General features: G+C 37.6%; 1 long non-coding RNA gene across 2 annotated transcripts; it reads right to left on the reverse strand.

The window, feature by feature from the left end:
* Positions 1-1,787: 1,787 nt before the first annotated feature.
* On the reverse strand, positions 1,788-24,425 carry LOC141374931 (uncharacterized). Of its 2 annotated transcripts, none has more exons than XR_012382142.1 (5): positions 24,321-24,425; positions 11,374-11,551; positions 3,136-3,229; positions 2,276-2,401; positions 1,788-2,174 (listed from the first exon to the last, which is right to left on the reverse strand). It is a non-coding gene; the product is annotated as an uncharacterized lncRNA (long non-coding RNA). The 2 variants fall into 2 exon arrangements; XR_012382143.1 differs by lacking the exon at positions 24,321-24,425 and adding an exon at positions 24,018-24,298.
* Between the last annotated feature and the right edge of the window lie 798 nt (positions 24,426-25,223).

Genomic DNA, 25,223 nt, shown 5'->3' on the forward strand with positions numbered 1-25,223 from the left:
TGTGTGTGTGTGTGTGTGTGTGTGTGTGTGTGTGTGTGTGTGTGTGTAAACATATATAAATCTCAATGAATTTTTAAAAAGTATTTTTAGCAGCTTTGAATTATGTGCTTTTAGAACTGGAAAGGACTTAGAAATCACTTAGCTGTTTTATAATTATATAATGCCCTACTTTTATGAGAAGGAAAAGGAGGCTCTAAGAGATGAAGTAATTTTCTATAATAACAAGCATTATTGGGAACTTCTGGTCTTTCTCACTAGTTAGTTAAAGATTGGCCCAGAAGCCCGGTTTCTGAGTGAATGCTTCCTTACATCACTCAACTTCCCCTGGTCCTGGAAGGACCCTTAATTTTCTTACTGTTGAAAACTTTTATTCTGGCTGGAAGAATAAAAAGGAGAGTTAGCCAAAACACTTGCTTTAGGGCAATAAAGTAGAGAAAAATGTAGATGGTCAGAGGCAATGGGCTATCTACAAAATAGGTGCTAAACACATTTGTTTGTAATGATCATTCATATAATTTTGTAAGATTTATGATATATGTTTATATTAATTATATATAGTTTATATGTCTGAACAGAAGAATCACACAAAAAGCAAACTTTGATAAAAAACCGTAAGTTTTAAGAAAATGGCATTATTTCACATGAAAAATAATATGTATTTGTATATGTGTGTGTGGAGTATGTGTGTGTGTGCACGCACCTGTGCACATGTGCATGCACCAGAAACCAAGTGTGGAAATCTTGGTAAAAGTAAAACTATCTATTTGAATTTCATAGATAAAACTGTGGTGCACATTCATGTCTTATATTTCTAGGGTTGATCTTCTAAGAAAAACTTATACATTTTATAGTACCTTCACTTTGACTTTTTTTTCCTCTATTTCCTTTTGTGTGGGGTTCCTTTTTCTACTCTGTTGTGAAATTATGTGACTGGCATATGTCAAGTAGTGATTTGTCCCAACCTCCTCAGTTCTCAACATGAGAGCTACTTCTTTCTGTGGCCTTGGTGTGGGCAAGTTTCCAACCCCATTACACCACATCGCTCATTCTGCCATCTAAGTGGTGATATCAGATAACAGGTGAGCTGGGCAGGGTGGCAGAACCTGCTCCCCCAGTTTGTCCTATGTACTGTTATCTGTATTTAGAAACAAAAAAAAAAGTGATAAAATAGACCACATTTCCTCATATTTTGTCTAACAAATGGACTCTTAAAAAGTACACTGGACAGCTGAAAATTCTTTTCATCGGCTTATATATAAAGTACTGAAGTTCAGGTTCAGAAAAAACAAAAACAACAAAGACCCTTAACTTGTCCTGAGAAACAACTGGCGGAAAGACACTGACAGATAACAAGCAGGCAGCCTCTCTCCCTTTTTTCCCAGTACAAAGAGGAGAGAGACCTTTGGGTTAGTGCTGAAAGTCAAAGGTTGGTGCCTGAGTCAAATAACTCTTCTTCATTAATCTCAAAGCTGTGGGGGAAACAAACAGTAGTTTCGACTTACACAGAAGTCAGGAACTCCTGCAGTATAAACCCCCTCTAAAAACATACTTACAAGTGGGGTGCCTGGGTGGCTCAGTCGGTTAGGTGTCTGCCTTCGGCTCAGGTCATGATCCCAGGGTCCTGGGATGGAGCCCCGCATTGGGGTCCCAGCTCGGCGGGAAGCCTGCTTCTCCCTCTCCCTCTGCCTGCCACACCCCCTGCTTGTGCTCTCTCTCTCTGTGTCAAATAAATAAATAAAATCTTAAAAAAAAAACATACTTAGAGTCAGAGGCCTTGTGGTAGATACTACAAACTTTATTATTCTGTAGCTTTAAAATTTTTTCTTTTTCCTTTTCTTTTTTTGGAGTTGTTTTTTTGAGAAAACAATAAACTTTAAACACTATGATAGCTTAAATTGCTATTAATTGCTGTAAATATTACTTTTATGCAATTGAATCTCATCAGCCTATTGTAAATCTTAAGCTTCAGTTAATTCCAAAGGAAATAATGTTACTGCTCAACTTTAAAATATGACACAATGTGACTGTTGTTAACAGATGAATATGCTATTTGGTTTGACATACAGTATAGACGGTAAATGTGTGCCCATCATCACACTGGAGGGGACTTGCATACTTGCTGCAAAATCAAAACCAGTCTATTTTGTACTTTGATACCTCCTGCTCATAATTTGCTGTGAATAAAAGGACATTTATAAAATTATGACCAAAATTAAGGCATCTTCTCCTTGTGAATATTAACAACATTTGAAGAAATATAATAAAAAAAATTTACTGTAGACTGGCTTTCACCATTCACTCTATTAGGGAGGAGTGAATAGGTGGGAGGGAGATGTTTCCAAAGGTCACTAGGTTGACAAAGCTGTCATCCTCCCCATGAACCTAGGTCAATTTAGTGTCACTGGAGATTGGAGTACATAGAGTAGAACAGAGAAGTGAGTGAGATATATTTTTTTTGTAGAAACCAAAAATTAATCTTTCCCTAAACATAGAAAATTAACAAATCATCTATTTCAAAGCAATACACATATAGTTGCTTCTAAACATGAAGGTTTGATATTTTTTTAAAGATTTATTTATTTTTATTTTAGAGATAGAGAGACAGAGACAGAGAGAGCAGGGCTGGGGGCCAGAGGGAGAGGGAGAGAATCCTCAAGCAGACTCCCTGCTGAGTGTGGAGGACCAGGACCCTGAGATCATGACCTGAGCCCAAATCAAGAGTTGGACACTTAACTGACTGAGCCACCGAGATGCCCCAGAAAGGTTTAATCTTAGTGTCACCATTTTCCCTACAAATCTTTAGATTTTACAAAAATATTTATAAGGAAGTATAAAATAGAAGCATAAGACCTTAGAAAATAAGAAAGCCTGATACAATTAATGTGAAATGAGCCTTGAAAATTGCATTGTATTTCTTTAATCGCTAATGACTGAACCAGGAAAGAAATTTAAGCAAGCATGAATGTGGATACCACATTCCACTGATTTATGTATTTATATTAAAATACATTATTTTTCTTTTTATAACAGTATATATTCTACTGTATTATAACAGTGATACATATTTGTTGTAGAAATTAAAAATCCAGCCATTTAATAATTCACTAATTTAACCAATAAATACTGGATACTTACTGTGTGCTAGGTATTTGGTATATGTTGGTAAATACAACAGGCGTGGATCTGCCCCTTTGGAGCTTAGAAGTTAAGGAATGAGACAAATAACAATCTGCAAACACATAAGTCTGTAATTTAAAATTGGAATGGGTGCCTTGATGAAAACAGAGGTCAGAGATAGAGAATAACAGTGGAGAATCCACTTACATAAAGGATCCTGGGGACTTTGCCTTAGAGGAAGAAATTTCAAGTAGTAAATTTGAAATTTTATCAAAGCAATACACACACGGTTAAAAAATAGAATAGGTCACCTGGGTGGCCCAGTTGTTAAGCGTCTGCCTTTGGAGTCCTGGGATCAAGTCCCATGTCGGGCTCCCTGCTCAGCGGGAAGCCTGCTACTCCCTCTCCCACTCCCACTGCTTGTGTTCCCTCTCTTGCTATCTCTGTCTCTGTCAAATAAATAAATAAAATCTTTGAAAAAAATAGAATAATAGAGAACTTATATGAAAGTAATGATATGCATCTCCCATTGTCAGTGTACTCACCAGATGCACCATTTTTAAAATCTCTTTTGGCTGTTTCCCTTGCTAGTTGCTGCCATATCCCTAAATCACTGGTTTTCAACACCAGCTCTAATTAGAATCACCTGGAGAGGTTAGGAAACAGTACCAAATATGTGGGCCTTACCTGCAAATATTCTACTTTAACTCATTGTGATGGCATCAGCATTGAATTCTGCTTCAGTTAAAGAAAATACTATTTAAGATTCTGATGTTTTGAAATCTGAGATTTGTTTAATTGCATGCTTATGTTCTAAATTGGTACATGTAACATATGATTTGAAAAGAATGTGTATTCTCAAGTTATTGAGTGTAGTGTACTTTAAATGCAATTAGATTAAGGTGGTTGATATTTTTGTTCAGATGATCTATAACCTTACTGATTTTTGTTTTTTTGTTTTATCAAATACTATTAAAATCCTCAACTGTAATTTTGAAATTGTCTATTTTTTCCTTTCATTCTGTCAACTTTTGCTTCACATACTGTGAAGTTTATTAAGCACATATATTAAGGCACATATAATTGTCATGTATGTTTTAAGGTATTGGCCCTTTCTATTATTATGGAGTTTTTCTATCTATGGTCATATCTTTGTCTTGAAGTGTATTTTGCCTGGATTAACATAGTTACTCCTGCTCTTCTATATATATGTTCTTCTATATATATGGAATTTTAAAAGTTTTTATTTAAGCAATCTCTATACCCAACATAGGGCTCAAACTCACGACCCAGAGATCAAGAGTCAAATGCTCTTATGACTGAGCCAGCCAGGCATTCCCTAGAATATTTTTTTCTTTTGTTTTACTTCCAACGTATTTGTTATCTTTAAATTTAGGATATATAGAGAGCATATTGAAGGTTCTTGCTTTTTTATCCAGTCTGACAATATCAGTCTTTTATATGTAGTGTTTAATTCATTTACATTTAATGTAATTTTGTTACAGTTGGTCTGCCATTTTGCCATTTGCTTCTTGTTTGTCTTATATACACTTTTTTTGGTTCCTCTGTTCCTTCTTACTTGCCATCTCTTAGTAAATTTTTTTAGTATTCTTTTAACTTCTCTGGTGGCCATTTAGCTATATCTGTTTGCATCTTTTTTATAAGGGGTTGCTAATCTAGGGATTAAAACGTGCCTCTTCAAAAGTGAATGTTGAGTGACTTCAAGTAAAAGTTCTGAACAGTATAATTCTGTTGATCATCTCCTTATCCTTCAGCTACTGCCATATACATTCTATCAATACACACTCTAAAGCTCAAAATATAATCTCTCTCCACTGTAAAAATTCTCATCTATGAATAAGCTCATTTTTAGCTAACAATGTACTGGAAGTTTTAGCCAGTTTAATAAGGCAAGGAAAAGAAATAAAAGTCATAAGGATCAGAAAAGAAGAAATAAAACCAGTGAATATGGTTTCATTTTTACTGCAGTATACGGTTTCATTTTTACTGCAGCTCAACGAACTTCTCCAGAAACAATATTAAATCTTCTGAAAACTTTAAGAGTCAGTCATTCAGATGTTTAGTACACACCCTGCATATGACTTAACTAATGTTTTATTTTAATTTTCTTTTACTTTACTTTGGCATCAACAAGATGCAGGCATAAATGAGTTGAAGATAGACATTATCTGTTGAATTTAGACTATGATATTTTGATGTAATTTGGTTTGATTTGATATATGTAACATTTATATATATTTTTAAATAGACTCTTCTAGAGTAGTTTTAGATTTATGGAAAAATTAGGAAGATGTAGAGTTCCCATATATCCCCTGGCATACAGTTTCCTATATTAACATGTTAATATAATACATTTGGTAGCAGTTAATGAGCCATGTTGATACACTATTATTAACAGAAGTTCGTATTTTATTCAAATGTCCTCAGTTTTTACCTAATGTCTTTTTTCTATTCTGGGGTCCCACCTAGAATACCACATTACATTTAGTTGTCATGACTCCTTATACTTACCTTGTCTGTGGCAGTTTCTAACACTTTTTGTTTTTGATGTCCTTAACAGTTTTGAGAAGTACTGGTCAGGTATATTTTAAAATGCTCCCCACTACTGAGATGTATCTAATGTTTTTATCATGATTAGAGCAGTGTTACATGTTTTTTGGAGGAAGGTCATATAGGAAAAGTTCCATTTTCATCACATCATAACAAGGGTACATTCTATCAACATAATTTATGACTGTTGATTGTTGACTTTGATCACCTGACTATGCAATGTTCATCAGGTTCCTTCTCTATAAAGTTATTCTTTCTTCCTTTTTCCCTGTGTGACTAGTACATGTAGCCTACCCTTAAGAAATGGGGAGTTGGGGGCACCTGGGTGGCTCAGTCAGTTAAGCATCTGCCTTCAGCTCAGGTCATGATCTCCAGGTCCTGGAATCAAGCATCTACCTTCAGCTCAGGTCATGATCTCCAGGTCTTGGGACTGAGCTCCAAGTCAGGCTCCTTGCTCAGTGGGGAATCTGCTTCTCTCCCTCTCTCGCTGCCCCTCCCCCTGCTCATGCTCTCTGTCTCTCTCTCTCTCAAATTAAATAAAGTCTTTAAAAATAAAAAGGAAATGGGTAGTTGTGGGGACAGCTGGGTGGGGCAGTTGGTTAAGCACTGACTCTTGTTTTTGGCTCAGGTTGTGATCTCAGGGTTGTGAGATTGAGCCCCAGGTCAGCCCCGCACTCAGTGTAAAGTCTGCTTAAGATTCTCTGTCCCTCTCCCTCTGTTCTTTCCCCCTGATCCCCCAAATAAACAAATAAATCTTAAAAAAATAAGAAATGGGGAGGTGTTGTGTCCCTCCTTTGAGGTAGAGTATCTACATAAATTATTTGGAGTTTTTCTGCATGAGAAATTTGTCTCTTTTCCCCATAATATTTATATCTTATTGCTGTCACTGTCTCTCCATCCATCCAATCAACTCTTTCCAAGTTAAACAAAGAAAATGGTAAAAATTATCTTGCTCTGTAAGACTCAATATTATTTCTAAATCTAAACTGGTATGTCTTTTTAAAAATTAATTATTTATTTTAAAATCCCAGTGTAGTTAACATACAGTGCTGTATTAGTTTCAGGTGTACAATATAGCTTTCAACAATTCCATGTATTTCTCAGTGCTCATCAAGGTAAGTGTACTTTTAATCCCTTTCACCCATCCCCCACCCACCTCCCCTCTGGTAATCCTCTGTTCTCTCTATGTAAGAGTCTGTTTTTTGGCTTCTCTCTCTTTTTTTCCTTTGTTTTGTTTCCTAAATTCCACATATGAGTGAAATCATATGGTATATGTCTTTCTCTGTGGCATGTCTTCTCTTTATGCCCAAATGTACCTGAGAACAATGTTCATTATGTTTGCTTTCATTTTACTAATATCTGGCATTTACCTAAGACTTTACAATGACATCCTATATACATTATTATTATTTTTGCAATAGTTTAGTATATACGCTAATTACTATTATTACAGATGAAGGGAAAAAATGGTTCAATGTTATTAAGTTCTCATAGTAAATCAGTGAATGAATGCCTATATAATTGATTCTTAGCTTTGCTCCCACTTCAATGAATCTTGTTAAATTTAGTTATCTCTTCGTAAATTTTAAGACTTTAAAGAAAAAATCATTCCCATTTTTTCTTCCTTTTGATCCTCTAGTTGAACGTTTTCCTGTCTTTGAATAACAAACTTTAAACATATTAGACTAGAGGGGAGAAATTAAAGCTAGGTTTTTCTGCAATGCTTAGGAAACCATCAATTAGCAAAAACTAAAATGTAAAATGAGAATGTTACCATGACAACATGATGAAGGCCAGTATTGAACAAACAAAATGTAAAACTGCAAATTCAACAACAAATAAAGAACTTACAGGTGCTACTACTTAGAGAAACTTTAGCTTTAGGTTCTTTTGTTTCTGGATTGAAGGCAAGACATGTTTGCATTTAAATTTAGAAAGTTTTACTGATATCTATTCTTAAAAATAAACACTCCACAGTAAGTGGCTTAACCATAATGCATGTATACCAGGAATGGAGAGCTCTGCTACGTGGAGGGAATGGAAAGGAGAGAGTAAGTGGAGGAGAGCTTGGCAGGAGAGAGAGGCTGAGGAAATGGGGTTATGCGTTAGGCTTACTTTTATGGGAATTTTGAAATGAATTCAAAATTGCTAAGTCAATAATGAAAACAGCTATATTACAGAAAAATCTTTATATCATTGTGGTATAAAGAAACTGGAACGTCTAAAAGTCACATCTGTAACATGAGAATGGCTTTTTTTTCAGAGTTTAGTTTTAAAAATGATTTACTCAAGAAGTATTTTATATTCTGAACCAAATACTTAAAGTACCTGAAAGCCAGCTACATGATGGCACAAAATATTTAATAGATTTATACTGGTGGGGAAAAAAGCTGACAGTTAGTTTGAAAACCTATCAACTAAATGGAATTCTAGATCAAATTAGAATGACAAATTAAAACTTGTCCAGATATAAAAAAAATAAACTAGTTTTTGTTATATATAAACATTAATGTTCTTATTCTATTAAATGTATATATTTATGGGCAACACATTTTTATCAGACTAGCTTATGGAATGAACTTTGGCATATAATATTGACAGGTGATTTTCAGTTCATCAGGTAAATAGTGGCTTAACCTAGGTTTGTTTTTATTTAATTAATTTTTGGAGGTACAGTTACAGTGAGATTTTGGCTGAACGTAAGATATTGTCCAGGATGGTATCTATGAATAGTAGTTGGCTCTACTCATTTAGAGTGCTTCTTCTTAAAAATATCTGAAGAGATTCTCTCTTTTTAAATTGAAGTATAGTTGACACTTACTAGTTTCAGGTGTACAACAGAGTGATTCAATAATTATACACATCATGAAATGCTTACCACAGTAAGTGTATTACAATATTATTGATTATATTCCTTACACTGCACTTTTCATCCCCATGACTTATTTATAACTGGAAGTCTGTACCTCTTAATCTCCTTCCCCATTCTCCCCTTCCCTGCCCACCCTTCCCCTTTGGCAACCACCGGTTTGTTCTCTGTTTATCCCTTTGGTTGTTGTTTGTTCATTTGTTTGGTTTTTTATTTTTTTAAAATATTTTATTTATTTGTGAGAGAGAGAGAGAGAACAAGTGGCAGGGGAGAGGCAGAGGGAGAGGGAGAAGCAGACTCAACTGCTGAGCAGGGAGCCTGACTTGGGGCTCCATCCCTGACTCAAGGCTCAATCTCAGGACCCTGGGATCATGACCTGAGCCGAAATCAAAAGTCAGACATTTAACCAACTGCGCCACCCAGGAACCCTTAAAGTTTAGTCTTTCAAACACAGACTTTCTACCTCAACCACAGAGACTCCATTACTTACACTCTGTGGTACTGGCTGTTTCTAGTCTCATTTCCCATTTATGCCAATTGATGTGATGCATGAAATTTAGATGGTGTGATTCTCCCTTAATTTAAATACATTCTACTTGAAAAAGCTTCTCAATACTTGCACATACTTTTTGTGAAGTGATTCCTTAGTATTTTAACACTTGCTGCACTAGAAGAGATTTTATGAATAGCCTTGGCTTTAGCAGAGAAAGAAAAAAAATCTTCCAGGCTCAAACATTACCCAAAATATTCTTTTTCATTGTTTAGGAGATCATGTACTTGGATAAACTCCTTTAGGTTTGTTTCCTCCTGATCTGAAAAGATAAAAAGAGGCTGACCCCTTATAGGCTTAAATCTTCTATGATCATAGAAAATCCACAAAAAAATCTTTATTAATTTAAAAGAGGGTAGGGTTATTGGGAGGCAGAAAACATTTCCTTGTTCCTTCAGATGAAACTAATAATCATGATAGGTAAATAGAAGGACATTTAAAAACACTTGGTTATCTTTTTTTAAAATATTTTATTTATTTATTTGACAGAGAGAGACACAGCGAGAGCAGGAACACAAGCAGGGGCAGAGGGAGAAGGAGAGGGAGAAGCAGGCTTCCCACAGAGTAGGGAGCCCTGATGCAGGGCTCGATCCCAGGGTCCTGGGATCATAACCTGAGCCAAAGGCAGATGCTTAATGACTGAGCCACCCAGGCACCCCTATCTTGGTTTTATCTTAAGGCTGTTTATTATTGCCGGGGTACCTGGGCGGCTCAGTAGGTTGGGCAGCTGCCTTTGGCCCAGGTCATGATCTCAGGGTCCTGGGATCGAGCCTGAGTGGGGCTCCCTGCACAGCAGGGAGTCTGCTTCTCCCTCTGCCTCTCCCCCATGCTCATGTGCCCGTGCACTCTCTCTCTCTCAAATAAATAAATAAAATCTTAGGAAAAATAAAAATAAAATGCCTTTACGGGTGGAAACAGGTGGGCATTTTAGGAACAGTTTCAGATTCAGAAATGGAGTTGGGGAAGGGATATAAAAAGCAGGTTTAGTTTAGGAGAGTTGACACCACACTAGGAAAGTCCTCTTGCTCTGCCCCAACACAGCTCCTCGCAAATCTTTTCATTTCACTTAGATAAATGGCCTGACTTTTCTCTGATTAAAGATCATTTTGGGTTATTAAGTAGTCTCATTAAATAATGTGATTTTCCCCCATTATAGCAGTAGTAGGTGTTATTCAGTTTCAGAAAATAAAGAAAGTAATGAGAAACAACCTCTCGTTTCACCTTCCAAATGTAATCATTGTTCATATTTTGGTGAATTTCATTCTAGTTTTTTACAACCATTGGTTTTATTTTCCTCAGAGTTGTGATCATCCAATCCATAAGATTTTGACTCCATTGTCCCACTATTTATTGTAAGCTTACCCCTGCCCCCCACCTCCCATGACTAAGCAGCTTCTTCCACTTTCTCTGGAAGGAATACGGAACTGTATGGCACTCATGAATTACTCCAATTTTGTTATGTTGAGTTTGTTTTTCCCTTCCTATATACCCAAGGTCATACGCTTTTATTTGACAGGCAGATTGAACATCTCCCAAGTGCCTAAAGGCAAGGAAAGTATAGCCTCTATCCCTGAGGAGCTCACAGTCTACTGGGAAATGCTGAGTCAACAAAAGGAGAGTTTGATTAAAGGGAAGGGAGACAGGTCTCTTGGACCCAAGAGTACTTTGGGAAACTGATAGGTCAGGCAGAGCTGTGAAAAGCATGATAATTCCATCCCCCTAGGTAATCAGAAATCAGGGTCTAGAATTGGAGGTGGGAGGATGGCAGAGATAAATTCTAAATAAAAAGTTTTTCTAGGTAAAATGGAAGGTTTTGAAGTCAGAGCAGTGGTTACCTATGGTGACAGGACTGACAGGGAAAACAGAATGAGGAAAACTAGAGTGGTGGAAATGTTTTATTTCTTCATCTGGATGGTGGTTACACAGGTGTATTCATACAAAAAAATCATCAAGCTATACATTTAAGATTAGTGCACTTTATGTGTGTTATGTATCAGTAAAAAAGGAACAGCATCTCTCCCCACTGCCACCCCCTCCCCAGGCCCGGACCTCTGCTCACAGCAGGACAGGTTTAGAAAAGTTCTCTTTGTCCTGCAATCTACCGTACTATATCACTCCATTAGCAGGACCTAGGTCTCAGGCTTGTATTATTAGTATCACGGTTCTGCTACCTTAAAGGTTAAAAAGGCTTTTATGGATTAATTTGTGAAGTTAATACCATTTAAAATTAGTTCCATAGGAAAGTAGGAAAGGGCAACTGACTTACAAAAGCACATCAGGACTGCAATTCAGCAAACATTTCCGGAACACCTCTACTCTGTAACGAATGGTGCTTTGTGCTAAAAGTCTCCAAGATGAATGAAACCAGGATCCTGTGGTCAGGAGCTTGATCTTTCACAGGTTAGTGTCTTTCCCATATTACTATTGGTTGAAGTCTTGATTTTCTGTTTTAGAAATAATCAAATCATGGCATACTATGAAAAGATACTTAACATCATTAGCCATTAGGGAAATACAAATCAAAACCACAACAAGATAGATACCACTTCACACTCACTGGGATTGCTATTATAAAAAAGACAGATAAAAGGTGTTGGTGAGAATATGAAAAATTAGAATCCTCATATAATCTGGTGGGAATGTAAAATGGTACAGCTGCTCTGAAAAACAGTTTGGCAGTTCCTTAAAGGTTAACATAGAGGTACCATATGACCCAGCAATTCTACTTTTAGATATCTACCCAAGAGAAGTGAACCATGTCCATACAAAAATTTTTGCATGAATGTTCATAGCATTATTCATATAATCAAAAGGTGTAAACAACCCAGTGTCTACCATCTGATAGATAAATGTATGTCCATGCCATAGAATATTGTCCAGCAATAAAAAAGAGTAAAGTACTAATACATGCTACAAAATGGATAAATTTGGTAACCATGCTAAACGAAGGAAGCCAGCCACAAAAAACCATGTTGAATAAGTCTATTTTTAGGAAATATCCAGAACTGGCAAATCCAGAGAGACAGAAAATAGATTAGTGGTTGCCCAGGACTGGGGTAAGAGGGAATGGGGAGACTACTAAAGGGTAGGGAATTTCTTTTGGGTTCATCAAAATGGTCTAAAATTGATTGTGGTGATGCCTGCATGAGTCTGTGAATTCCAAAAACCGTTGATACGGTTATGTGAATTATACCTCAGTAAAGCCATTAAAACAAACAGCACCATAGTGCTTGTGAAGAAAGCAACAATCAAACCTTAACACCTACATTTCAGTAAAAATACTAAGAGCGGGTTTGCAGCACACCGTCTGGGTCTCACTCCTAGCTCAACCGTTGACTAGCTGTGGGGCCTGGCGCGTGATTCAACCTCTCCACGCCTCGGTTTCCTGTCTGGAAATGGACATACCAGCAGGGCCTCCTTCACAGCCTCTGGGCAGGTAGATGCCTGTAGCGTTTTGCATAATTGAATGTTAAGGGGAACAAGTACAGCGGTCACATTAGAGTTCAGTAAGTGTTAGCTATTATTTGTAGAGAGCTCTAACATTTTTAAAGTACTTTTACAAACATTTTCTCGCTTGATTAACACAAGTACTCAGGAAATTTACATTCCTTCTGCCTCAGTAAAATTTGAGCAGTTTGTTTTTGGCACTCGAAGTTCCTGGTGTTCTGTCATGCTCTCTTACTCCTCCTTCACTCCGTGATGCCCAGGATTGATCTTTATTTCATTCTTGCTTTTACGTCATTTTTGCAAGATGTCTATAAATAACACTGAATTATGTGAGCCAGCCAAGGAAACTTCTGTGTTAAAAGAGAAGTCTGAAAACCAAGGGAACTTGTAGAATCTAAAGGAAAGGCAATTCTCTAATCGTATCCTTATGTATCATTAGGGAGCCAGCCTGACCTGCCCACTCTACACCGGGATCTGATTTTTGTGATGAACAGACTGTGATTTAATCTGTGAATTTTGTCTGTTTTAAAATTGGCTGAAGGGTGCCTGGCTGGCTCAGTCAGTAGATCTCAGGGTTGCGAGTTCGAGCCTCACACTGGGTGAAGATATTACTTAAAAATAAAATCTTTTTTAAAGATTTTATTTACTTATTTGATGAGAGCAAGAGAGCACAAGTGGGGGCGTGGCAGGCAGAGGGAGAGGGAGAAACAGGCTCTCTGCTGAGCAGGGAGCCTGATGTTGGTCTCCATCCCAGGACCCCGGGATCATGACCCGAGCCAAAGGCAGATGCTTAATCAACTGAGCCACCCTGTGTCCCTTAAAAAATAAAATCTTAAAAAAAAAAAAGCTGAAAAGTCTTAAGGGGCACCTGGGCGGCTCAGTCGGTTAAGCATCTGCCTTTGGCTCATGTCATGATCTCAGGGTCCTGGGATCGAGCCCCATGTCAGGCTCCATGTTTAGCGGAGAGTCTGCTTGTCCCTCTCCCTCTGCCCCTCCTCCTGCTTGTGCTCTCTTTGTCTCTCTCTCAAATAACACCTTAAAAAAAGAAAAGTCTTAAAAATGTAAGAATTCTCTCATATATACAATTTCTATTTCTTTTCTCTAGATTTGTTAGGCCTCATGCTAATAAATTAAGATTCTAAAATTTCCTTTAATTCGAGAACTTTAGTATGAAATGAAGCATCTTATTTTTTTCTTGTTACAAAAGCAATGACCATAAGCAAAAAGAGTAACCAAATACTCATGTTCTCCTGCTTTGATGGAGACTTCCATTTGTGTGTGTGTGTGTGTGTGGGTGTGTGTGTGTATACTTATATATGTATATATATATATATATACACTTATATATAAAGTATATATAAATATATACTTTAAAGAACAGGAATCATACCCCATTGTGCACCCATTTTTTCCCTAACAATATGATTCTTTTATGATTTTTATTTCTTAAATATTTTTTTAAAAAGTAAACTCTACACCCAGTGTGGGGCTCAAACTCACAGCCTCGAGCTCACAAGAATCACATGTTCTAAGAACCATATGATTCTCTCAATAGATGCAGAAAAATCATTTGACAAAGTACATGTATTCATGATAAAAACTCTCAATAAAATAGGGATAGAAAGAATATACCTCAACATCATAAAGGCCATATATAAAAAACCCACAGTTAATATCATCCTCAACAGGGAAAAACTGAGAGCTTTTCCTCTACGGTCAGGAACAAGACAAGAATGTCTGCTCTCACTATTGGAAGTCCTAGCCTCAGCAATCAGACAAGAAGAGGAAATAAAAGCATCCAAATCAACAAGGAAGAAGTCAAACTTTCACTGTTTGCAGATGACATGATACTGTATATAGAAAATGCAAAAGACTCCACCAAAAAATTGCTGGAACTGACCCATGAATTCAGTATAGTTGTAGGATACAAAATCAAAATACCAAAATCTGTTGCATTTCTATACACCAATAATGAGGCAGCAGAAAGAGAAATCAAGGAATCAATCCCATTTACAACTGCACCAAAAGCAATAAGATACCTAGGCATAAACCTAACCAAAGAGGAAAAAGATCTGTGTTCTGAAAACTATAACACACTTATGAAAGAAATTGCAGAGGACACAAAGAAATGGACAAACATTCCATGCTCGTGGATTGGAAGAACAAATATTGTTAAAATGTCTATACTACCCAAAGCCATCTACACATTTAATGCAATCCCTATCAAAATACCAACAGTATTTTTCACAGAACTAGAACAAATAATCTTAAAATTTGTATGGAACCACAAAAGCCCCAAATAGCCAAAGCGATCTTGAAAAAACAAAGCAAAGCAGGAGACATCACAATTCCAGACTTCAGCTTATGTTACAAAGCTGTAGTGATCAGGACAGTATAGTACTGGTACAAAAACAGATACATTGATCAGTGGAACAGAATAGAAAACCCAGAAATGAACACACAACTCTATGGTCTACTGATCTTTGACAAAGCAGGAAAGAATAGCCAATGGAAAAAAAGACAGGCTCTTCAACAAATCATGTTGGGAAAACTGGACAGCAACATGCAAAGAATGAAACTGGACCATATTCTTACACCACACACAGAAGTAAATTCAAAATGGATGAAAGACCTAAATGTGAGACAAGAAACCATCAAAATCCTAGAGGAGAATACAGGTAGTAAACTCTTTGGCATTGGTGATAGCAACTTCTTACTAGATATGTCTTCTGAGAAAAGAAAAACAAAAGCAAAAATTAACTATTGGGACTTCCAGATAAAAAGCTGCTGCACAGCAAAGGAAACAACAAAATTAAAAGGCAACCTTTGGAATGGGAGAAGATATTTGCAAATGACATAACTGATAAAGGGTTCGTATCCAAAATATATAAAGCAAAACTGAACCACCAAAAAACAAATAATCCAGTTAAAAAATGGACAGAAGACATTCTTCCAAAGAAGACATCCAGACGACTAACAGACACATGAAAAGATGCTCTACATCACTCATCACCAGGGAAATGCAAATAAAAACTACAATGAGATATCACTACACACCAGTCAGAATGGCTAAAATCAGCAACACAGATGTTGGCCAGGATGTGGAGAAAAGAACCCTCTTACACTGTTGGTGGGAATGCACACTGGTGCAGTCTCTCTGGAGAGCAGCATGGAGGTTCCTCAAAAAGTTAAAAAGACTACCCTATGATCCAGCAATTGCACTACCAGGTATTTACCCAGAGGATAAAACATACTGATTTGAAGGGATACATGCACCCAGATGTTTATAGGAGCATTATCAACAATAGCCATACTATAGAAAGAGCCCAAATGTCCATTGACTGATGACGGATATATACATACAATGGAATAGTACTCAGCCATCAAAAGAATGAAATCTTGCCATTTGCAATGATGTGGATGAGGCTAGAGAGTGTAAATGCTAAGTGAAATAAGGCAGGCAAAGACAAATACCATATGATCGCACTCATATGTGGAATTTAAGAAACAAAACAGATGAAAATGGGGGGAAAAAGAGGCAAACCAGGAAATAGACTCTTAACAATAGAGAACAAACTGAGGGTTGCTGGAGGGGAGGTGGGTGTGGGGGATGGGCTAACTAGGTATTAAGGAGGGCACTTGTTGGGGTGGGCACTGGGTATTGTATGTAAGTGATGAATCACTGAATTCTATACCTGACACTAATATTATACCGTATGTTAACTAACTGGAATTTAAATAAAAACTTGAAAAAATAAAAATCATTATGGTGAAATACAACAACAACAACAAAAATCACATGTTCTACTGACTGAGCCAGCCAGGTGCCCCATATTTCTGAAATAGTTTAATGACTCCATTTCATTATGTAGATGTGGAAGGATTTATCTAACCAATACCCTGTGGCTGGATAATTAACAAGACTGCATGGGATCATGAACATTCTACAGTTTTTTCAAAAATAAACAAAATGCTAGGAAATTAAGGGAACTAAGGTCTTTCTTCCAATCTTCAGCCTCTGGGGCCTTTATAATGGTGGTACAGTTTGGAGTTCTATAATCAAAGATAAATATTGAAACCTGAGGATTCAGAGGAGGACAGTAAACAAAGCATTGAGAAATAAGAATTGAAATTATTTAACCTTAGGAAGAAAATGCTTACAGATGACTGATATATACTTATTTATATAGAAAGAATATCCCATAGCACCTTGCATTTTCATTATGCTACAATCACAGTCCATCAGTATTAGAATTGTTGTTGTGCACGTCTCCACTTCTAGCCTGAGAGTACCAGAGGCATGATTTCATTTCACTCTCTATTTATTCTGTAGTGTGTGCTTTTTGAAGAGTAAATATCTGTTGAACAGGAGTTGAACATAATTATGACATCTCAAAGGAAGAGAGAGCATTGATACGTTAGTCCTGCCCACAGTCACTTTGCTAATTTCCATAAACTTCTAGAGAAATTACCAGCCATATGACTAGTATGTTACTGTGTGTTTCTCATTCCCATGAAGAAGAATTTAAGAGTTTTGCCCCACTGCCTTACTCTAGTAAATCAGGCCCTTGCATATAATATTACTAAAGTGTAAACACAATTGTGTTGAAATTACAACCCACTTGCTAATTTGCACTGTATGAAATGTTAACTAAATGCTTCTGTATTTACACAGGTATGTTTGCCTACCGGATAAGCATTAGTTGGAAGTGTTTCATTTAAGTGTGATGATCTGACAGTCTTATGGTGCAGCAGAAGGGCACATTTTCCAGAATAGTTCTACAATTCAGGTTTTCGGGGCACTTTTTGACTAAATGAGCATAAAGCTGGGGAATCTCTACAGAAAAATTCAGACAGCCAATCCATATATGTATTCAAATTATGTGGTCTCAAACTGGGAGTTGTGAAATTTTGCTAGCCTCTTGAGCAGTAGGGTAACTGTAAACTTTCAGGTTGTTTGAACCACAATTTATCATATTTGATGACAAAATAATTTAGGTGGCTTGTGCCATACTAAACTAGGTCTGATTCTTGTGAGGGTTGGTTGGGGTTTGTTAAGAGGAAACTGAAAAAAATTTTTTTTTAAATATTTTATTTATTTATTTGACAGAGAGAGAGAGAGAACAAGCAGGGGAAGCAGTGGAGGGAGAGGGAGAAGCAGGCTCCCTAAGGAGCAGGGAGCCCGATGCGGGACTCCATCCCAGGACCCTGGGATCATGACCTGAGCTGAAGGGAGATGCTTAACTGACTGAGCCACCCAGGCAACCCCAAAAATGTTCTTAATGAGATCTTCTTTCTTCTTTTGGTAGCAGGTAACAAAACAAAGTCTCTTATTTAGTCAAGTCTCTGGTTAATGAAGACAAACATCGTATCTTATCACCTGACATATTATCCTCCTCCCAAAAAGCAAAAAAACAAGTTCATAAACTCTTAATTTCCCGGTAAAATTAAGTATGTTGGAATTGTGGGCATTAAATATTCTTTTAAAATAGCTTCTTTCTTTACTCCCCTGCCAAAGTTTGTATAAAAGTGCTTATAATGAATTTAAAGTGCTTAAGAAAGTGGCTAAACACAGCTAGCATTCAAGAAGTTCTAGCTATTAGTTTTTTTTTGTAAAGAAAACAGTATCTTAATATAAAAACTCACAAAGTTAATGGGCCCAGTTATAATAGACAATAATTTTGATCTCAAAAAGAAAGCACAATCAAAAATGAAAGAAAAACAGCAATTAGGATTACAAAAGGCATCAGAATAACCAAGATACATGTTATGGTGTATTTTTTAAATCTAATAATATAGTCCTATAGTTCCTGAATAAATTCTATAGTGAACAGTGCTAATTACTCTTCCTTGTTCACAGTGCCACCTTGAGGAGGAAGAAGTTTCCTTAATTTAGTCCAAATGCATTCTTAACTGGATTGAGCTAGGTCAAGTACCTAAAGATCAGGCATACTATAGAAAATGTATGCTTTAGTTTAATTGATTATCATAAGAATGTCTACTCTGATTCTTTCTACCTGGCTGTGTTCAATGCAGAAGACCAATGTGTAAGCTTTTAAATCTTGATGTGGGAATTTAAAAATTGATTAGAAATGAATGCAGATGTAATGTATGGTGATTAACATAACAATAAAAAATTTAAAAAATGTAAAAAAAAGAAATGAATGCATAGGATTTCTTCCTAATTTATTTTCTTTTGGAACACCATACTTAGATCATAATATGTAAATCATGCAATTCTTACATCATCACCAAGAGATTTAACAGTTTCCCTTGATATTTTGTTCCTTTAACCAGTTTCAGAAGGAAATATTCCATATTGCCTTAAAAACTAGAATTAAGCAATTACTTCTAGTACTTAAAATGGTACTCAGTCCATGAATACTTGGTTGAAGAAGCTGAATAAATGGTTGAAGAAGCTGAAGTAGGTCAGATTAACAACCTGAGAGAGGAAAAGGGGGAGAGCTACTAGAAGTCCTTGAAGTGTCTAGGGCTGCACTGTCTAATATGGTAGCCACTAGTTACTGAGGACTTGAAATGCAGATAATAGGAATTGAGATGTGCTATTAGTGTAGAACACACATGACATTTTGAATCAATACAAAAAATTATAAATATTTCATTTTTATATGGATTACATGTGGAAATGGTATTTTGTATATATTAGGTTAAATAAAACATATTATTTAAATTAATCTCACCTACTTATTTTTACTTTTTAAAATATGTCTACTAGAAAGTTTAAAATTATATATATGGCTTGCATTATATTTCCACTGGGCAGTGCTTTCTAGGGCATACAAATTAGTGTGGTAGCAGTACTCATGACAGATTTACTGAGCACATACCGTGTGCCAGGCACATACTAAGGGCTGATAAGAAACCTTTCAGGTAAAGTTCCACGATCACTTGTGTTTTCACCTAGAAATCAAAACCAAGAGGTCAAATAATTTCCCCAGATATCACAGCTAGTTAATGGAAGAGGGGGATATTCAAACTAAATTTGTATGGACTCCATACAAAAAAAGAGCCCACGTTCTTAATATCTACAACTCTACTACCTCCTGGAATAATCTTTACCTGAAATAATAGAAATCAGAGCAATGCAGAGAAGGTAGAGATTTTAATTCAAACTTTCAGTTCTGTAGCAGGGGGGAAATGAGGGAAAGAGAAGGTAAGTCACTCTAAGATCTCTTGCAGTAGAATCACCTATAGTTTACTACCTGATTTGGGGTGGGGTAAATCACGATAAATCTTAATTGTTAAAAGAACAGGGTGCTATGAGAGCAAATAACTAGGGGGTGATATGGCCTGGAAAGTTAAAAAAGGAAGTAATGTTTGAATTTGCTTCTGGAATAAGAACAGAAATTAACTAGATCAAGGAGGAGGAGCAAGAGGAAGACCAAAAGACAGTTGACTCTTGAACAGCACGGGTTTAAACTACATGGATTCACTTATACACAGATTTTTTTTTCTATAAATACAGTATAGTACTGTATTTTCCTCATGATTTTCTTAACATTTTCTCTTTAGCTTACTTTATTATAAGAATATAGTGTATCATACATATAGCATACAAAATATGCATTGATCAACTGTTTATGGTATTGGTGAGGCTTCTGGTCAACAGTAGTCTATTAGTAGTTGAGTTTTGGGGGAATCAAAGTTATATGTAAATTTTCGACCGTGTTGGGGGCTAGCACCCCTTAGCCCTGCATTGTTCAAGGGTCAGCTATATACACAGATCTCAAGGTGAAGGAGTATGGCTTCTTTAAAGAAAAGTCTTGATAAAAAGAATGCAAAGAGGTGGGTGGTTCCAGGTAAGGCTGGAGGGAAAGGCCAAGGCCAGATCATTTGGGGAATTTTAGGCTTTATGAAGGTTCTGGTTAATGACGTGGCCAAGTTCATACAACTAGTAGATGGAAAAACTAAGATTCCAAAACTAAGTCTTCTGGCTCCAAGGTCTGTGATCTTTTCACAACTCTATGCTACAAAGGAGCAAAAAGACAAGAAGGAACACATTTTTTGTCATTCTGACTTTAAAGAAGATAATAAAGTTCAATAAAAATAAAATTGGATTAGAAGCAGAAACGCTAACATTTGTCTCTGACCCAGCAGTCTTGTGTCTTCTACCAGCATCTATTAACCAGCAAGAGACTAACTTTCTAGACTGTAAATAGGATAAAAATCAAACCCAGACCTAAAAGGTTGTATCTAAATTACCAGTGGCCCCTGGAAAACTTGGAAAAAAGGTATAAGAACAAGCAATCTTAAGATAGGCAAAAAGGAACAAATAGTGATTTTTTAAAAAGATTTTTAAAAATTTGAGAGTAAGAGAGAGAGATAACAGGAGCAAGGGGAGGCGGGGGGGCGGGGAGAAGCAGGCTTCCCACTGAGCAGGGAGTCCCATGTGGGGCTTGATCCCAGGACCCTGGGATCATGACCTGAGCCAAAGGCAGACGCTTAATGGGCTGAGCCACCCAGGCACTCCCTGATTTTTAAATTAGTCAGCTTTTTGCATGGGTTTATCTAAACTGCCCCTCCAACTCTTTACCCTCTGCCTTTATAAAAAGAAGCCCTGGTTTTAGGGCTTCAGGCTCCAAACTGCCCTTTGGTGGTATTCTGCTTCCTTTTATATTAAGCTCTAGAAAGCTAACTTCTCATGTACTGGTGGGAACTGTTCCGGGGGCTTCAGGATGGCTGTGATCAGACATGGTGAAAGGATGAATGGCTCTGATTTCAGGCAGAGTTTCCCAGTTGGGGGGTACCAAGTGGAGGTCACTTTGGTGGGCAATTTGTGAACTGTATGATGCAGAGGTGAGAAATATGTTAGCATTCCCTCAGGCTACTCTCTTCATTTTGCAATCAGACTATTTGTGGGAAGGAGTAACTTGGCAGAATCACATGGTAAATGAATGGCAGAGTAGAATTCACCACTCCAGTTCTATTCCACTTGTCCAGAACGATCCTCAAGTCAGAGTAGTTATGTGGTACTGACTTACCAAGCTCAAATCTGTGGGATAAACAAGAATTCAATTCATTTACAATTGTGTGTGTGTGTGTGTGTGTGTATATATATATATATATATAAAACTGTCTAGAGTAGGATCACTTCCATTTCAGGGGTAAGACTTTCTGGACTTAAGTTTAAGTCATAAATCTGATGTTGCTTGGTGAGCAGAATTGGAACACATTTAAATATATATTCTCTCGTGACATAACCATCAAACTAAAGTAGCTATATGGATTCCCCTTGCTTTAGTGTGTTACTATTTAGAGAACTGGATTGGAATTTAGAATTTGTTCACTTATATAATCTTTCTTGACCATCTACTATGTGTCAGACGCCTACTGTATATAGGCTCTGGACCTAAGGATGCTAGCCTCTGGACAAGTGCTTTATAGAGACATAGTTATTATCCAAATACTCTTAAATTAGTCATCTAAGTGCCATTACTTCATCTCAAGGAAAGAATTTATACTTTTAGGGGTTTTATATTACCTCTCTTGATCATCATCATAAATCAGTATAGAAGATACTAATTATCATATTTTACAGATGAGGAGCCTGAGACTTAAAGGGATGAAACAACACGTTTCAAGTTACACAATTAGCAAGTGGCAGGCCTAGGAAGACCCAGATCTACTCTACTCCAATCACTTTCACTTTCCACTACACTCTTTTACTCATAATTTTCTTACAATTGGGTGTTTCACCTTCTAAGGACAGGCATATTAAGGTCTTTCTTTTGTGACTCTCTAATCCTAGTTCCACGATTTGGGAAAGGTCCTAATCTCATCAATTCAGCAAACAGATACCAAATACGAACTATGTATAAAGCTAAAAGCATAAATGCATAAAGCACTGAGCCATTCTCTGGAGGACACAGAGATGAAAAAGACAAGATCCTTGTATTCTTGGAGCTTCCAATATACTTAGCACAAATATAAAATCTAGAATTAAGCTGACTAAAGATACAAACAAAATGCTATGGGAACATAGGGAAAAGAAAAAATTACAATTTGGGAGATTTGAGAAGGGTTTTGGAACAGGGAACTGAAATTTCAAGGGTAAGATTGCTAGAAGACAGGAAAAAAATCCTCAAAAGTGAGGTAGCCTGGGGGGGGGCGCATACCTCTCTGGGCTCAGTTTTTAGAGCATGAGTCCCACATTGGGTGTAGAGATTCCTTAAAAACAAACAAACAAACAAACAAACAACAAAAAGTGAGGTAGCCTGAAGGCAGGAGAGTGCTGGGCATCATCCACATTATGGGGAACAGAAGATACTGGTGGTATTGTGGCAGATGATGCAAGAAAGGTAGAAGTTAAACTGTAGAAGGCTTGTATGTGAGCTAGAAAGTTTGGAACTTAATTCTGTGTGTAAGGAAGATCCTTGCAGGGATTTGAGCTGGCAGAAATACAACTAGCTAAAGATATTGCGCATAGCCTTTTACAGCTTTATTATTGGATCTTCCCTGCTTTACATGGTGCATGGAACTTGCTCTGTGCAAATAAACATGTTAAATGAATGGATTCAAGGGGAATAGACTAGATATTGGATTATCAATTAGGTTACTGAACTAGTTCAAGAAGAGGGCACATGCAATCAACACTGCAGAGGTGAAAATGACTGTCCTTGATATCTGGGTTTGGGCTTATGGGAAGAGAAAGTGTTAAAGAAGGCTGACTTTGACCCTGTTCCACCAGGAAGACAGGGATATTGAGAATAGGGTGAAAACACGGTTTGGGGAGAATAGGAATAAGGAAAGATTCTCAATTCTGTTTTGGATTGTGTTGTGTTTGAAGATATCTAGTAAAAGGATTTCCAAACATTCATGAGCCTTTATTTCTTTGAGGGGGCACCATGTTCATATATGCCTGACTTCATCCATGGTTTTATATAGATTTGTAATGATTTCAGTTTGATATTTTCCTTACATTCCTTAAAATCGTGGGGAAGTATCTTAGCATCCGAGGCAAGAGCTACCCTAAGCAGCGAGGGAAAAATGCATTAAAGCAGCTAAATAGTTGAAGGTGAAGTGATCTTCTGATTTCATGCTTTAAGCTGGGCAAATTTTACCCTTCATCTTGGGTAAAATGGATGGAGAAATATGTTCTTTTTTAAAAAATTTTTAAAGAGAAATGTATTTTAAAACATGTTTTTTAAAATTTTTTATATATATTTTAAAGATTTTATTTATTTATTTGACAGAGAGAGACACAGCGAGAGAGGGAACACAAGCAGGGGGAGTGGGACAGGGAGAAGCAGGCTTCCCGCGGAGCAGGGAGCCCGACGTGGGGCTCGATCCCAGGACCCTGGGACCATGACCTGAGCCGAAGGCAGACGCCTAACGACTGAGCCACCCAGGCGCCCGTAAGAGAAATATATTTTAAAGAAATATATTTTAAAAGACAGACCCTGTATTTAGAAACCAGGTAGTAATGGAAAAATATGCATGTACCTAAACTACTTACAACCAAAAAAGTAACAAGTCAATGTAACCGGAGGTGAGGTGGTATTTTGTTGACTACTCTTCCGATTGAGGCTTTTACTTGCTAGAACCTTTACAAGTTGTCTTTCGAGTCCTGCTGATAGTCTGAATTATAAAGGATTCATCCATTCCTTCCCATGTGCTATTTTGAACTATATATTCTGGGGGGCAGACATGCTCAGACAGTTTATCAGTCCAGAACACAATGGTCTCCTTCCCTTCTTTTCCCCAAACTGCACGGCTAACTTCCCGACTCTCCCACAGCATAGATACCCCGAGCTTTCCCCTGCACCCGGTCTTCCCCGTCGCACGTGGGCTAGAGCTGTATTGATCCCGCCAGGAGTGGCGCTTTCCCCCAACTCCCGCCCGAGGGGCACGTGCGCCAGGGGCGGTTACAGTGCACAGCAACGGTCCCTTTTGTCCAGTATGCGGGCGCCGGAGCTGGGCCGGCTGGCGCGGGAGGTGGGGCGCGAGCCCGGGGCGGGCGGGTGCGCGCCAGCTGGGGGCGCGAGCCCACCGGGAGACGCAGCGCTCCGAGCCTTGTGAGAACCGACAGTTGGAGCCGGGGATGCGGAAGCTCTCCGCTTTGCAACTGAATGCGGTGAAGCAGAAAAAGCAAGTTGCAAAACGCTAAGTACAGTGAGATCGCATTTACGTAGGAAGAGCCACAGCGCCCAACTCTGAGGACACACTATGTAAATGCGTTGGAAATGGTCTGACGATGCTCTGGGGAACGGAGTAAGCTGGGAGGGCGGATGAAGGGAGCTGACTTTGTACATGGTGTATTTTTGAGATACGTAACATTATTATTCAGAAAACGTGATCATGTAATTGAAAAAAAATCTGCATTTGGGAAGCTTGGATACCTCTCGCTTCCCATCCGTAGGGACCTGCTCAGACTCTCAGAGCACCGGCAAGATAGGAGTCAAGAAAAGTGTTCTCACGTTCGCCTGTTCTCCCTTCTCCCCTGCTTCTCCTCTCGTCCCCCTCACCTTACTGCAAATCCATCGAATTGGCCTTGGCCTTGGCGGAGGACTCTTCCTCACAGCCCTTGTCTTTATCACAGATCTGCCTGCAAAACCCACTCACAAAGAGGAAACATTTTGAAGATAGTAAATTACTCACAGGCATATAAACCTACACATTAACATTATTCCTAACCCGTATTTGATAAAA

Source organism: Callorhinus ursinus, unplaced genomic scaffold (genome assembly GCF_003265705.2).
Source record: "Callorhinus ursinus isolate GAN/ISIS: 27379988/994484 unplaced genomic scaffold, GSC_fseal_2.0 scaffold23, whole genome shotgun sequence".
Classification (NCBI taxonomy): Eukaryota; Metazoa; Chordata; class Mammalia; order Carnivora; family Otariidae; genus Callorhinus; species Callorhinus ursinus.